A 12,978-nucleotide genomic window follows, 5' to 3' on the forward strand; every position below is an offset into this window, starting at 1 on the left:
CATCCAGATGCCTTTTAAATGTTGCAATTGTACCAGCCTCCACCACTTCCCTGGCAGTTCATTCCATACACATACCACCCTCTGAGTGGAAAGAAAATTGCCTCTTAGGTCTCTTTTATATCTTTGCCCTCTCACCTTAAACCTATGCCCTCTAGTTCTGGACTTTCCCACTCCAGGGAGGTGACTTTGTCTATTTATCCTATCCATGCCCCTCATGATTTTATAAACCTCTATGAGGTCACCGCTCAGCCTCCAACACTCTAGAGAAAACAGCCCCAGCCTATTCAACCTCTCCCAGTAGCTCAAATCCTCCAACCCTGGCAACATTCTTGTAAATCTTTTTTTAACTCTTTCAAGTTTCACAACATCTTTCCGATAGGAAGGAGACCAGAACTGCACGCAATATTCCAATTGTTACCTCAGATTGATCTGGATATCTGGTTCAATCACCTGCCCAAAACTAGAGGCGAGCAGACATTTGCCGCAAACTGTGGGGTTACCAAAAAGTCACTGGTGCTGAGGTAAATCACATAGTGAGTGTTTTGAGGGGGTCTTCTGATCCAGACAGTGACCCTCTCCCTGGATGGGGAAGAGCTAAACCTTCCTTGTGAGGACAAAAGGTATCAGTACTCCACCCAGCTTTGTGAGCTCAGTAAAGTCAATCAGCTGCCTGAGCTGCTGCTGGTTTCAGTTCCTCTAGCCTCGAGTGTTCTTTCTCAGACCAGGAGTTCAAATTACACTGCAGGCCCAATGGCACCAGCAAGTGAGAATGAGAACAGGAGCTGTTAAACACCCCAGCCCAATCTCCCTCCCTGGCTTCCATTGGCTGGATCAGGTTAAAACCAACACTTCATTCGTATAAGCACTTTTGACCCAATAGAACTTTCTAAGGTGCTTCACAGGAATGTAGCTTTTGAGCCACCTCAGGAGACTCGAGGATAGATGTCCAAAAGCATAAATCAATAAAGCAAGTTTTCAAGTGGACCTGAAGGATCTTAAGGAAGGACAGCAAGGTCGACAGCTGGAAAGTTTTAGAGAAAGAATACCACAATTTAGGGCCTTGGCAGTCATTAGCCCAGCCTTCACTGCTGGTGTGGGTACAACTGGGGACAAAGAAGAGGTTAGAAGTGAGGCAGAGAGCAGATATCTCAGAATCATGAAGACTGGGGGTCCAGAGGCCATGGAAAACAAGGGTGTAATTTTAAAATGAAGCACTGTTTGAATAGGAGCCAGTGCAGACCAGCGAGTCTGTTAAAGGTGCAAAATCTTAAGCACGCTGCTGTCATTGTTTCTAAGAGATATCATACTATTGATTAGATTAGATTACTTACAGTGTGGAAACAGGCTCTTTGGCCCAACAAGTCCACACCGACCGCCGAAGCGCAACCCACCCATACCCCTGCCTTTACCCCTTACCTAACACTACGGGCAATTTAGCATGGCCAATTTACCTGACCTGCACATCTTTGGATTGTGGGAGGAAACCGGAGCACCTGGAGGAAACCCACGCAGACACGGGGAGAACGTGCAAACTCCACACAGTCAGTCGCCTGAGGCGGGAATTGAACCCGGGTCTCTGGCGCTGTGAGGCAGCAGTGCTAACCACTGTGCCACCGTGCCGCCCATAATGCAATATACAGAACTTGTTTCTCTACCTACAAAGTTCAGTCCTTGCTCACAAAACCAACTTTCACATGTGAGTCTGAACAAAGAGTTATTTAACTTTGGATGACATCAGAGCTGAACTCAAGCAAGTTTCCAATAACATTTGCATTACATAACAATCAGAATTGTTATGTGCTGTAGCCCAGCAATATTATGGTCAGATATAGCACCATTGCTGCCAGGTTGGCTCAGACCAGTTAATTCAGCACCAACCATGAAATTGACACATGATCTTTCAGAGACCCAAACTGGACAACACTGAGACACTGACACTGACCTCAACTGCAAAGTTAATCACCAACACTGTACCATGAACACAAACGTCAATCACACAGGTTCACAACTGGCATGAGACACTGTTATGCTTCAATAGGTATCCAATATATTGACCACACATCCCTATTACTTGGACCTAATCAGTCAGATGGAAGGCCATTGCTTAGTTGGATTCCAAAGCAAGATATGTTTAATAAGTAATTATGACAAAAATACACTCGGATCTGGAAATTGTAGAAAATTGAATGGGAATCATTATGTTCTTGTCTGCAGCTTAGACAGATCAGCTGGTCCTAGCTACCACGGTATTCCTCTCCAGGAACATAAAATGTGAACTGCACAAATCCACCCCATAAAATTTCAGTCATTAATTTAATGTCTGACAGCCACAGGCTGATGAGTGTATAATTTTCTCACATGTGCTTAACCAGGATACTCCAAGGGTTCTGAAATTAAACTTCTGGTCAAGGTTTATGAGTCAGATGTAACAGAATACGTTACAACATACACATTTCCATCTGCAGCCATTAAGAAAACATTCAAACTTTCACAAATATTGAATCTTTGGTTGTTTTTGACTTGAAGCAGCTAAAGGTGAATGTTTGATTCTTACCTTATTCCTCTTAAACAGACAGAAAGGGGTTCCAGGACAGAATGTCTGGGGTCCAGATGGTTTAGAGTTCCACATGTTTCTGAGTTTCTATCCTTTCAATTTAGTCTAGTCTACTGAACGAGCAAATGTATACAGCACTCGGTGACTTGGCAGAACGACCAACCATGTTCACAAAAGGCATTTGTGCAAACAGTTGTGCGTGGCTGCCAAAAACCCAGTGGGAATGTGCTTTATTCACAACCCATGACCTCCACCAAACAGTACTGGCACCAGAGGAGAATTTGATTAAGTGTACTTACCTGCACACAGCTGTATCTATGTGTTACATATTCCTTGTTCATTGTTGGTCTGAAGAAACTGCAAATTGTCTATAATGCAGTGGTTTCATTTGAACTGTTACAGAAATGAAAACGATCCCTTCATACAAAGAGGCTTTATTTAAAAAAAAGGATAACGTGGGCAACATTAAAGAGAAAGTATTCCACAGAGAAGGGAACAGTATGGAGGTGCTCAGCATAGTTCTCAATGTAATGATACAGTTCGTGATGCTTTAGCAATTATTATGATATTGTGTCAACTTGATACAGACAGTAAGCAACTCTCAGTTTATACATTAGTCAGCTCCAGTAAGTTTACTCCATGATTATAGACTGAATAGATAGAAATTGAAACTAAAAGGGTGAGTTTGGTTCATTGACAACCCTCTTATGTCTGGGTTCAGAAGGTCTTGAATTGTGGATTGGCCTTATAGTCATGACCTGACACTGGCATTGCAATGCAACAGGAAGGTGAAACAAAGGTGAAGGACAATGGCTCCAAAATGCAAAGAGTAAAAATGTTGAGGATGACTAGGATGTAATAATCAATGAAGTCAAACCTAGATATTATTAATATGTAGGTGGTCAGTGAATGAAAACACCCAGGGAAACGAGGAGTTCTACAACTTTGAGATCTTGGGATGAATGTAGAAGTAAAAGGCAACAAACTGCAGTGAAGATAAGGTCAGTGAAGGTAAAGTACAGAAAAGGTCAGCACAATTGACAAAATACCATATATATTCAAGTAACAGTCGATTTGGTGTATAAGTCATCCCTTGACGTTTTGTCAAAATATTCAACTCTTTCCACCAACTACCTACTCGCTACTACAGTCAAACATGCAGTTGATGCTAACCTATTAATTCAAAGACAGCCCTTTATTGTGACTGCACAGCAATGATTAAATGACGTTCTGGGTCTTTTAGTGCTAGTTTCGGGGTGGAGTTGGTCAGGAGTGGTTTCCGATCTAGTAACTCTGTGATCAACTGATGTATTGCTATAAGCGAGATGATGGGACAGGGTGGGTTTCAACACCTCAGAAGTGTCACCTGTATATAAGTCGACCCGTAACCTTTAGGTTAAAAGCTTAATTTCAGAAACCTGATGCTTATGTGATATGAAGGGAGGTGAAAAGTTTCTGCAGTCTGAGGGAGATTGCAGACTTGAGGTGCAATTAGAATTACTTTCAGATGACTATCTTGTGTTTGCATCCTGGAGGTAAGGCTCCTCAGATATGAGCAAAGACGCAATTCTTGGACAGATTTGTTGAGGAGAAGCAAAACAATGTGTTGGGCTGCATGAGAGTGGGGTGCATACTTCTCAGAGGCAGATTTAGTAAATGAAACTGGCGGAGAGAAAGGGGATATTTGGTGATGCTATTGATGGGTTACAATATGCCGGCCCTTGTCACATATAGCAGAAACAATTGGTTGTTGTGAGACAGATATCTTGAAGTTTATTTATACTATTTACAAAACTACAATAGCATAAATTGATTTAGTTAGTTTGAGTTCTGTTAACTGATGTAACTGTATATTATAGACATAGAACTGACTGACTGCACTGACTCCATTACACAGGCAGAGTGACTGAAGGCAAGGTGGCTGTCTTTGTGGTAGAACATCTTCGCTCATGTTCAGCACAGAAGGAGAGGGTCTCTGGATGGGTTGAGGTTTTCAGAATTGCTACTGGGAGGTTCCTGACCTCGAGCTTGTAAGAGTCACGTCTACTTTCTGGGAATGCCTGAACTGCTGGTGTAATCCATGTAATCGTGAAGGCTACAGAAGCTGGAGATAATGAGCTTCCCTCCAGCCAGGGGAGAAGGTTTGCTAGGATGAGATGCCCTCATGCCCCTTCCAATGCTGAGCAATGGATAGCAATATTGAGAATCGACGTTTCGGGCACAAGCCCTTCTTCAGGAAGCTTATGCCCGAAACGTCGATTCTCCTTCTCCTTGGATGCTGCCTGACCTGCTGCACTTTTCCAGCAACACATTTTTAAGCTCTGATCTCCAGCATCTGCAGTCCTCACTTTCTCATAGCAATATTGAGGCCCGGGAGCAAGTGGATTGTTCTCTCTGACGAAGCTTTCTGCACGGAAACTAAAGCAGAAAAAGGGATGGTTTTGTCACAGGAGAGAGAATGAGAAAAAAGTCCTGTGACCTTACCGACCGCAATATTTTGAAATTTTCAAATGCTGTGCAGTAAGAGCTGTGGCTACTGCTGCCAGCGAAGGAACAAAGAGCAGAAACAAGCCTGAAAAGGAATACAAACAACATTTAGCATCTGTGTCTCAATTTTTTTTTCAGCTCATTTTTCTGCCCCATTTCAGTCAGTTCTGATTTATTCCCACAGCAGCAGATGCAGCTTCATTGGTACAGAATGTTTTGTACTTTCCAAGCACCTGCAGCTGCTGAAGCATGAACTTTCCACTGGCAGCTGCTGGCCTGATCAATAGGGTTTTAATGAAACCACCTCCTTTAACCACATGACAGCTAATACCATCCTGCATTTCAAACGGCACAGGCGATGGCTGCTTGAGACCATGCTTCACTTCACTGGCTGCATGGCCAGGGGTAGGGTCACAATCACAAACCCTGGTGTTGTCTTCCTGGGCCTCCCGCACTCTCGCCCCTGACTCGGGCTCACTTGTGACTGCCCCAGACCTAGGCACAGCAATTGCTGTTGTGTGTGCAGCCATGCACCCTAGAGCACTGGATCCCAGTTATTGGCTCCTGAGCCGTGGTGATTGGGTTTTAGATCCTGGTTAATGGGTCCTGGGCCCTGGTTATTGCGTTCTAGATCCTGGTTATTGGGTCCTGGGTCCTGATAATTGTGTCCTGGGCCCTGGTTATTGGGTACTTGATCCTGGTTATTGGGTTCTAGATTCTGGTTTTGGGTCACGGGGCCAGGTTATTGAGGCTAGATCCTGGTTATTGGGTCTTGAGCCCTGGTTATTGGGTTGTAGATCCTGATTATTGGGTCCTGAGCCCTAGTTATTGGATTCTAGATCCTGGTTATTGGGCCCTAGGTCCTGATTACTGTGTTCAAGGCCATAGTTATTGAGTTGTAGATCCTGATTATTGGGTCCTGGGCCCTGGTTATTGGGGTGTAGATCCTGGTTATTGGGTCCTCTGCCCCAGTTATGGGTTCTATATCCTGATTTCTGGGTTCTGGGGCTGGGTTATTGGGTTCTAAATGTTGGTTATTGGATCCTCAATCCTGTTTATTGGGTTCTCATGTACCCACTGCTATCATCAAGCTCTTTCTGTGGCATTGCAACGCTGGGTTAAGTTCAGTGTGGCAGGCTTGGAGAGCATACAAAGCGTTATATCTGTCAAGAAACACTCGAGTCATTTGTTCACGTCTACTGTTGTGAGTGCCAGTCAGATATTTCATTCCTATACATTCATTTTTGTTATCTTGCTAGATGCGCATAGGAACAACAGAAGGCAATGCGGCTCCCTGAGTCTGCAGTTCATGGCTGAACGATAGCTTGACTCTATTTGGTTTGACTCAGGAAGATAGGGCGGCACGATGGCTCAGTAGTTAGCACTGCTGCCTCACTGCACCAGGGTCCCAGGTTCGATTTCAGCCTTGGGCGACTGACTGTGTGGAGTTTGCACATTCTCCCCGTGTCTGCATGGGTTTCCTCTGGGTGCTCTGGTTTCCTCCCTCAGTCCAAAGATGTGCAGGTTAGGTGAATTGGCCATTCTAAGTTGCCTGTAGTGAATAGCCAGAAGGAAATGGGTCTGGGTGGGTTACTCTTTGGAGGATCGGTGTGGACTGGTTGGGCCAAAGGGCCTGTTTCCACACTGTAGGGAATCTAATCTAATCTAATTGATAGTGATGTGCTGTCGCAATGTCACCAGATGAGTAAGCTAGAAACCTAGGCTCGTGCTCTGTGGAATGTGGGATCAAAACCCACCACACCGGTGAAATTTATATGTAATTAAGAAAAATAAATTTAAATAAAGCTGTACTAAGAGTGACAATGAGAACATTTATTATTCTAAAAAAACCCTTTTGGTTCATTAATGTACATTAAGGAAGGAAATCTGCCATCTGGACCAGTTCTGGCCTCCTGAATCACAGAGTCACAGAAGCAAGGAACTGGCACAGTGCAGAAAGAGCCCATTCAGGCCATCATTCCAATACTAACTCTTCAAAGAACATCATCATCTAGTGCCAATCTCCTGCTTTTCCCCCCATACTCTTGCACATTATTTTTATTCAAGTTACCAATCAACACCCTCTCGCATGCTTCAATTGAACCTGCCTCCACCACATTTCAGTGCAGCACATTCCATACCCTAACTACCCACTGACTGAAACTATTTTCCTCATGCCACGCATACTTCTTTTGCAGACCATTTTGAAACATCCAACAGATGTTTGGTTGACTCTTAGCTGGCCTCTGAAGTGGCTCGCAAGTCAGTTTGTCCAAAGGACAATTAGGAATGAGTAACAATTGCTGGCAAGGCCCACATCCCATGAAAACCACTCAATCAACATTTTCAGACGTTTTATTAATCTGGTCTCACTAGTTTTGTGGAGAAAGGATTTCCAGATGCCTACAAAGTCTTGCGGGAAGAAACGCATCCTTGTAATGATTTTAACAAGGTCAGCCAGCTGGACATCGTAGAATATGAGTTCCTTGATTAGGGATATTAATCTCGAGCAATTTTAGGGAGCCCTGGCTGACAGATAAAAAGTGTGAGTGTTAGAAATACTGGCACTCTGAAGAGGCAGCACTATAGTCAAGGGTTAGGGTTAGGGTTAGGGTTAGGGTTAGGGTTCATCTGTAAATAAAGGGTGACTTGGTGAAGAGATAGCAGCCTCTGTGTTGTTACTTCAATCCTGACACGGTTCTTAGAACATAGAACATTACAGCGCAGTACAGGCCCTTTGGCCCTCAATGTTGCACTTGATTAATTCCCAAAATGGAACCTAACAATCAGGAGAATTTTGATCTGGATTGAAAAAAGAAGCAATTGAAAACATATCTAATCCAACTGCCTGACTTTAAATCTCCTTCAGTCTTTGAAAACCCTTTGACATCACTTTCAGTTTTACTCACAATAATGAGATGACAGAGGAGCTTACTGATATTCCCACACTCAACTCCCAATTTATTCTGAAGACTCTTCCTGCCAGTCAACAATAGAAGGTCTTAATTAAGTTATCTGTCTAATGCTTGTTCTATATTTTAATTTACAATTGAAATCCACTGGCAATTCGCATCAGGCTTCTGTCTTCATTTGATGAATCTGCCTTCTGTCTCAGGCACAGCTGAGGGAAAAAACTGTCTAAGCCTAAAGCACTGGAATTTCTTCCCTGTCCTTGTCTATCCCAGTCTCTTCCTTTGAAGCCCCTTGAAACCAGGGCTGGGATAGACATCATGACCCTGATGCTACTCTTGACACAGACCCACAGCTCCATGCTTGCCCTAGATTGATGGCCCCACTTATGATTTGAGCACTGTGGCTCTGTCCCAGAATTGAGAACAGCAGCCCCCAACAGCCAATGATCATTAAGCCTACCACTAGGTCCTGCTTGAAAAATCCTAAGCTTTTGATTACCTGTCCTGGATATGCGGCTTGAAGTCAAATCTTGTCTAATGATCTGTCACTGAATTGCCTTGTAATATTTTACAATATTTTGCAAACTTTAAAGGCACTATATAAATGCACTTTTGCTGTTACTGACCTGGCAATTTTTAGTACCACTGGCATAACGACCTTCCATTTTTACACAGTGCCACAATTGCTCTAAAAGTTCCTAGTGGTTGTACCTATCCAGCCTGTCGAGATGGACATTTAGTGAACTATTGGGTTATGACACAATCATTGCAGAGTTCAGACCATCTCGCAAATCCTTCACTCTGGCCACACCTTCCCTAAGTCAGAGCGAAGTTTTTCTTTTCACCCATGAGACACAGGCATCCCTGGCCAGTATTTATTTCCCTAGTTGCCCTTTAGAAGGTGATGGTGAGCTGCTTTCCTGAACTGCTACAATCCATGTGGTGTACGTAGACCCAGAGTGCCATGAGGGAGGGAATTCCAGGATCTTGACCCAATGAAGACATGGTGATGTATTTACAAGTCAGGATGGTGATTTGCTTGGAGAGGAATCATAGAATCCCTATGGTGTGGAAATAGGCCCTTTGGCCCAACAAGTCCACACTGACCCTCTGAAGAGTAACTCACCCCGACCCATTTCCCTACCCTATTATCCTATATTTATCCCTAACGAATGCACATAACCTATACATCCCTGAACACTATAGGCAATTTAGCATGGCCAATTCACCTAACCTGAACATATTTGGATTGTCAGAGGAAATCGGAGCACCTGGAGGAAACCCACGCAGACACGGGGAGAATGTGCAAACTCCACACAGAGAGTTCCCCGAGGCTGGAATCAAACCCAGGTCCCTGCTGTGAGGCAGCAGTGCTAACCCCTGAGCTATCGTGTCACCCAAACTTGCAGAGAGATGTGTTTCCCTCTATACACTGCTCTTGTCCTTCTAGATGGGGTGGTTGTGGTTTTAGAAGGTGCTGAGAAGCTTTGCTAATTTTCTGCAGTTTATTTTCGACATCACACACACAATTGCTACTGAATGTCAGTGGTGGAGGGATTGGTTGCATGTGGATGTGATGCCCATGAAATGCACTGCTTCATCAGGCATTGTGTCAAGTTTCTTGAATGTGATTGGAGCTGGACTCATCCAGGCAAATGGGGAGCATTCTATCACACTCCTGACTTGTGTCTTGTAGATGACAGCCTGGCTTTAGGGAGTCAGGAGGTGAGTCACTTGTTGCAGGATTTCCTAGCCTCTGACCTGCTCCTGTATCCACTGTGTTTATGTAGTGAGTCCAGTTGAGTTTCTAGTCAATGTTGACCCCAGGATGTTGATAGTGGGGGAGTCAGTGATGGCAATGCTGTTGAATTTCAACGGATGATGGGTAGGTTGCCTCTTATGAGTGATGGTCATAACCTGGTATTTGTGTGGTATAAATGCGAATTCCCACTTGTCTGCCCAAGCCTAGATATTGCCCAGATCTTATTGAATTTGAATATGGACTGCATCAGTATCTGAGGAGTGGCAAATGGTGCTGAACGTTGTGCAATCATTGGCAAACATCCCCACTTCTGGCCTTATGATGGAGGGAAGGAAATTTTGTTTAAAAACAAAACTCAGAGACAGCCTTCACAAGAAAAGTGTCTGTTGCTTTTGCTACTTCACACAGAAAGGCAGTAAATTTTATGTCCAATTGTTAACCTTTTTCGTCGCTACAAATTCAGGGTTTATGGTTGTGGAACTGATGTCCCTTTACACTACACTTGAAGTGGAATTCTGAAGTAGTAGAGCTATCTACTCATGCTACAGTGAAAACATTAGACAAACAGAAAGGTAAAAAATATAGAAGAGAAAATGATTTATAATTTCTGCTCTCAATCTTTGACTTCTGTGTACTTCAGATGGCAGTTGTTTTTAGCTCAATGGAGCATATGAAAGCGAGATACAGAAAATGCACACAGCAACATTTTCTAAGGCTAAGTTATTTTTGCTCCATGTATCAATGTGGTTCAAGTTTGTGAATGAAGCCATTCAGTTCACATATACTGTTTATTTATATTTTGTTTTAATAAATCTCTTTAAACAAGGTATGCTCTGATTAGGGTTGGTTGACAAGGAGGCCCTATAATGATAAACTTGACAGGAGTCCAGTAACACACATACCTTCATATTCCTTGCTGTTGATTACTGTGATGCAGATTTAATGGCAAAATCCATATAAAAGTCTCGTTCATTCATTTCATCAGTTCTTTGAAAATCAAAGTCAGTGAAATCATGGTCCCTCCCATCATCTGTTGCCTAATAGAAAAACCGTGAAGCTTTTCATTCTATGTCCCATGACCAGATTTGCTGTTGGACCTCAAGGTGGGAGTTAGCGGGGTTGATTTGACTGTGTGGTATATGTCAGGCATCAGGGCAGGGCACATCACTCCATCTGCCTGACCAACATACCAGCTCCACACACCCCCCCCCTCTCCCCCGCCCCAGGTTACATTTTCCTGCCTGAAAACAAGTGCCTTGCCCTCTCAGTGGCACCCATTCCTTCCGTCCGTGAGCCAATACATTTTCATGATCTGGTTGCCATTCGATTTGAGTGGAGAGCTGCAAGCCCTGTTTGTAACGACAAGGAACAGGCACAGGGGAAGGGAATGTGGCCACTGAGTCTGTCCCACTATTTGTTTTGATGGTGGCTGATCTTGGACTATGCAGTTTAGACAATGTTTCATTTTGCAAGTTTAAAAGACGCCAGCCCAAGCTTGAGAGTTTGGAATGTGGGCTCAACCAAGGCGAAGAGAACTATCTTAACTCAAAATGTTGTGGACTTTGGAAAGTCTCCACTTTGGAGAGTTTTAGATGTTCAGTCATAAAGTCATACAGCACAGAAACAGACCCTTCGGTTCAACCTGTCCATGCCGACCAGATTTCCTAACCTGATCTCGTCTCATTTGCCAACATTTGGCCCACATCTCTCCAATCCCTTCCTACCCATCCAGATGCCTTATAAATGTTGTAATCGTACCAGCTTCCACCACTTCCTCTGGCAGCTCGTGATACATTGAGCACATTTAAGGCAGCACTTGGTCGAGTTTTGGATACGAAGGCAAACAAGGGGTTAAGGGTTGACTGTGGGAAGTTTCCTGTGTCTTAAAAGTAGGGTGTGGAAACAGTTTGTGGAGCAACAGCGGAAATGACAGCAGAGCACTGTGATAGAGATGCTTATTGACCAAGGCAGCCTTGTTTCCTTCAGATGGCAGGCCCATGCCAAGGTGGCAATGTCAGCAAGCAAACAGAGCAGCAGCCGGGCTGGGCAGCATCATCAACAACATCCACAAAACCTGGCTGCGTTGCTGGAAAAAATCTACAAACTTTACCAGGGCTGCCAAAATAATGCCTTTCACATTCCCCATCACATTGAAAACAGTCGTAAGCCAATGATGATTTAAAATGACATAATTCTCACTATTTCTTTTCATGTTTACCCTATAACAAAAGTGTACGTACTTCAGTTCTGGGAGAACCAGTAATTTGTCAGGAAATCAGGAGAGCATTGGGCTTCTCAGTGAACAGGACTCACCACACATTCCCAGCCAATGTATGACTTCATACTAATAATGAAGAAATTCAGGTTGGGTTAGAAACAACAGATAGCTTAGGATATGGCTGCCACATTGCTTTCAATTTGTTTGTAACTTTTATAAGGTCTGGAAAAGTATCTCTGCAGAAACTGCAATGATAGCTATTTGTCGACTATTCCAGTCAATTGTCCTTCTTGAAAGCACAAATTTATCAAGGGGCAACATTTATTTTTGGGATTAATAAATAATGAATCGACTTTCTGTTGACTTTTCTACATCGTTGTTACTTGTTAGTAAGAGAACACAATTCCGACAATATCTCTATTGGGATTTCTCAACTCCTGTCTGGAAGGTTCTGGCACATACTAGTATGACCTCCAGTTACATGTAACATTGGACCTGACAGACCATGATAAGCATGTGAACCTTGGTAGAGGTATTGGACAACTCAATCTCTCAGAGATTAGAGAGCAATTCCATCCTGCCTCCATCTAATAAAGTGGTCACTATCCAGCCATTACTAAAAGAGGGCGAGAGGTGCCTTGCTATGGTTTAATGTTTCTGGGGCAGTTGTGGATAGATATCAAATGCTGACCTTGCCAGTGACGCACACATTCCAAGCATAAATTTAGAGCAATTATCAACCATGTCAATGGAGGAGCTATGAAATTCTTTAGAATATGTTTTTCATCACTGCACACACTAAGGCATGGTTTTGGGTCAATCAGAATGAAATACTGCTTTTCATTGTCAAGCATTAATATTCGAAGAAAGTGAGGCCTGCAGATGCCGGAGATCAGAGTCAAAAGGTTTGGCTTTTAAGATGGAAATGTAACTAAATTTGAGTTTTGCAAGCACATTTGGCAATGAAAATGTTACAAAGTAATGAAAACCAGTGTAAAAACCAAGTCTAAATATAGCATCAAGTAAATTACTGCACAGAGGTCAT

The 12,978-nt window shown here is 43.4% G+C and overlaps 1 protein-coding gene across 7 annotated transcripts in view; it reads right to left on the bottom strand.

Moving 5' to 3' along the window:
* znf385c (zinc finger protein 385C) overlaps positions 1-12,978 on the bottom strand; it is a 433,208-nt gene that overhangs the window by 120,282 nt on the left and 299,948 nt on the right. The window lies entirely within an intron of this gene.

Source organism: Chiloscyllium plagiosum, unplaced genomic scaffold, assembly GCF_037043375.1.
Source record: "Chiloscyllium plagiosum isolate Xiang-an unplaced genomic scaffold, Cpla_swu_hap1 HiC_scaffold_32, whole genome shotgun sequence".
Classification (NCBI taxonomy): domain Eukaryota; kingdom Metazoa; phylum Chordata; class Chondrichthyes; order Orectolobiformes; family Hemiscylliidae; genus Chiloscyllium; species Chiloscyllium plagiosum.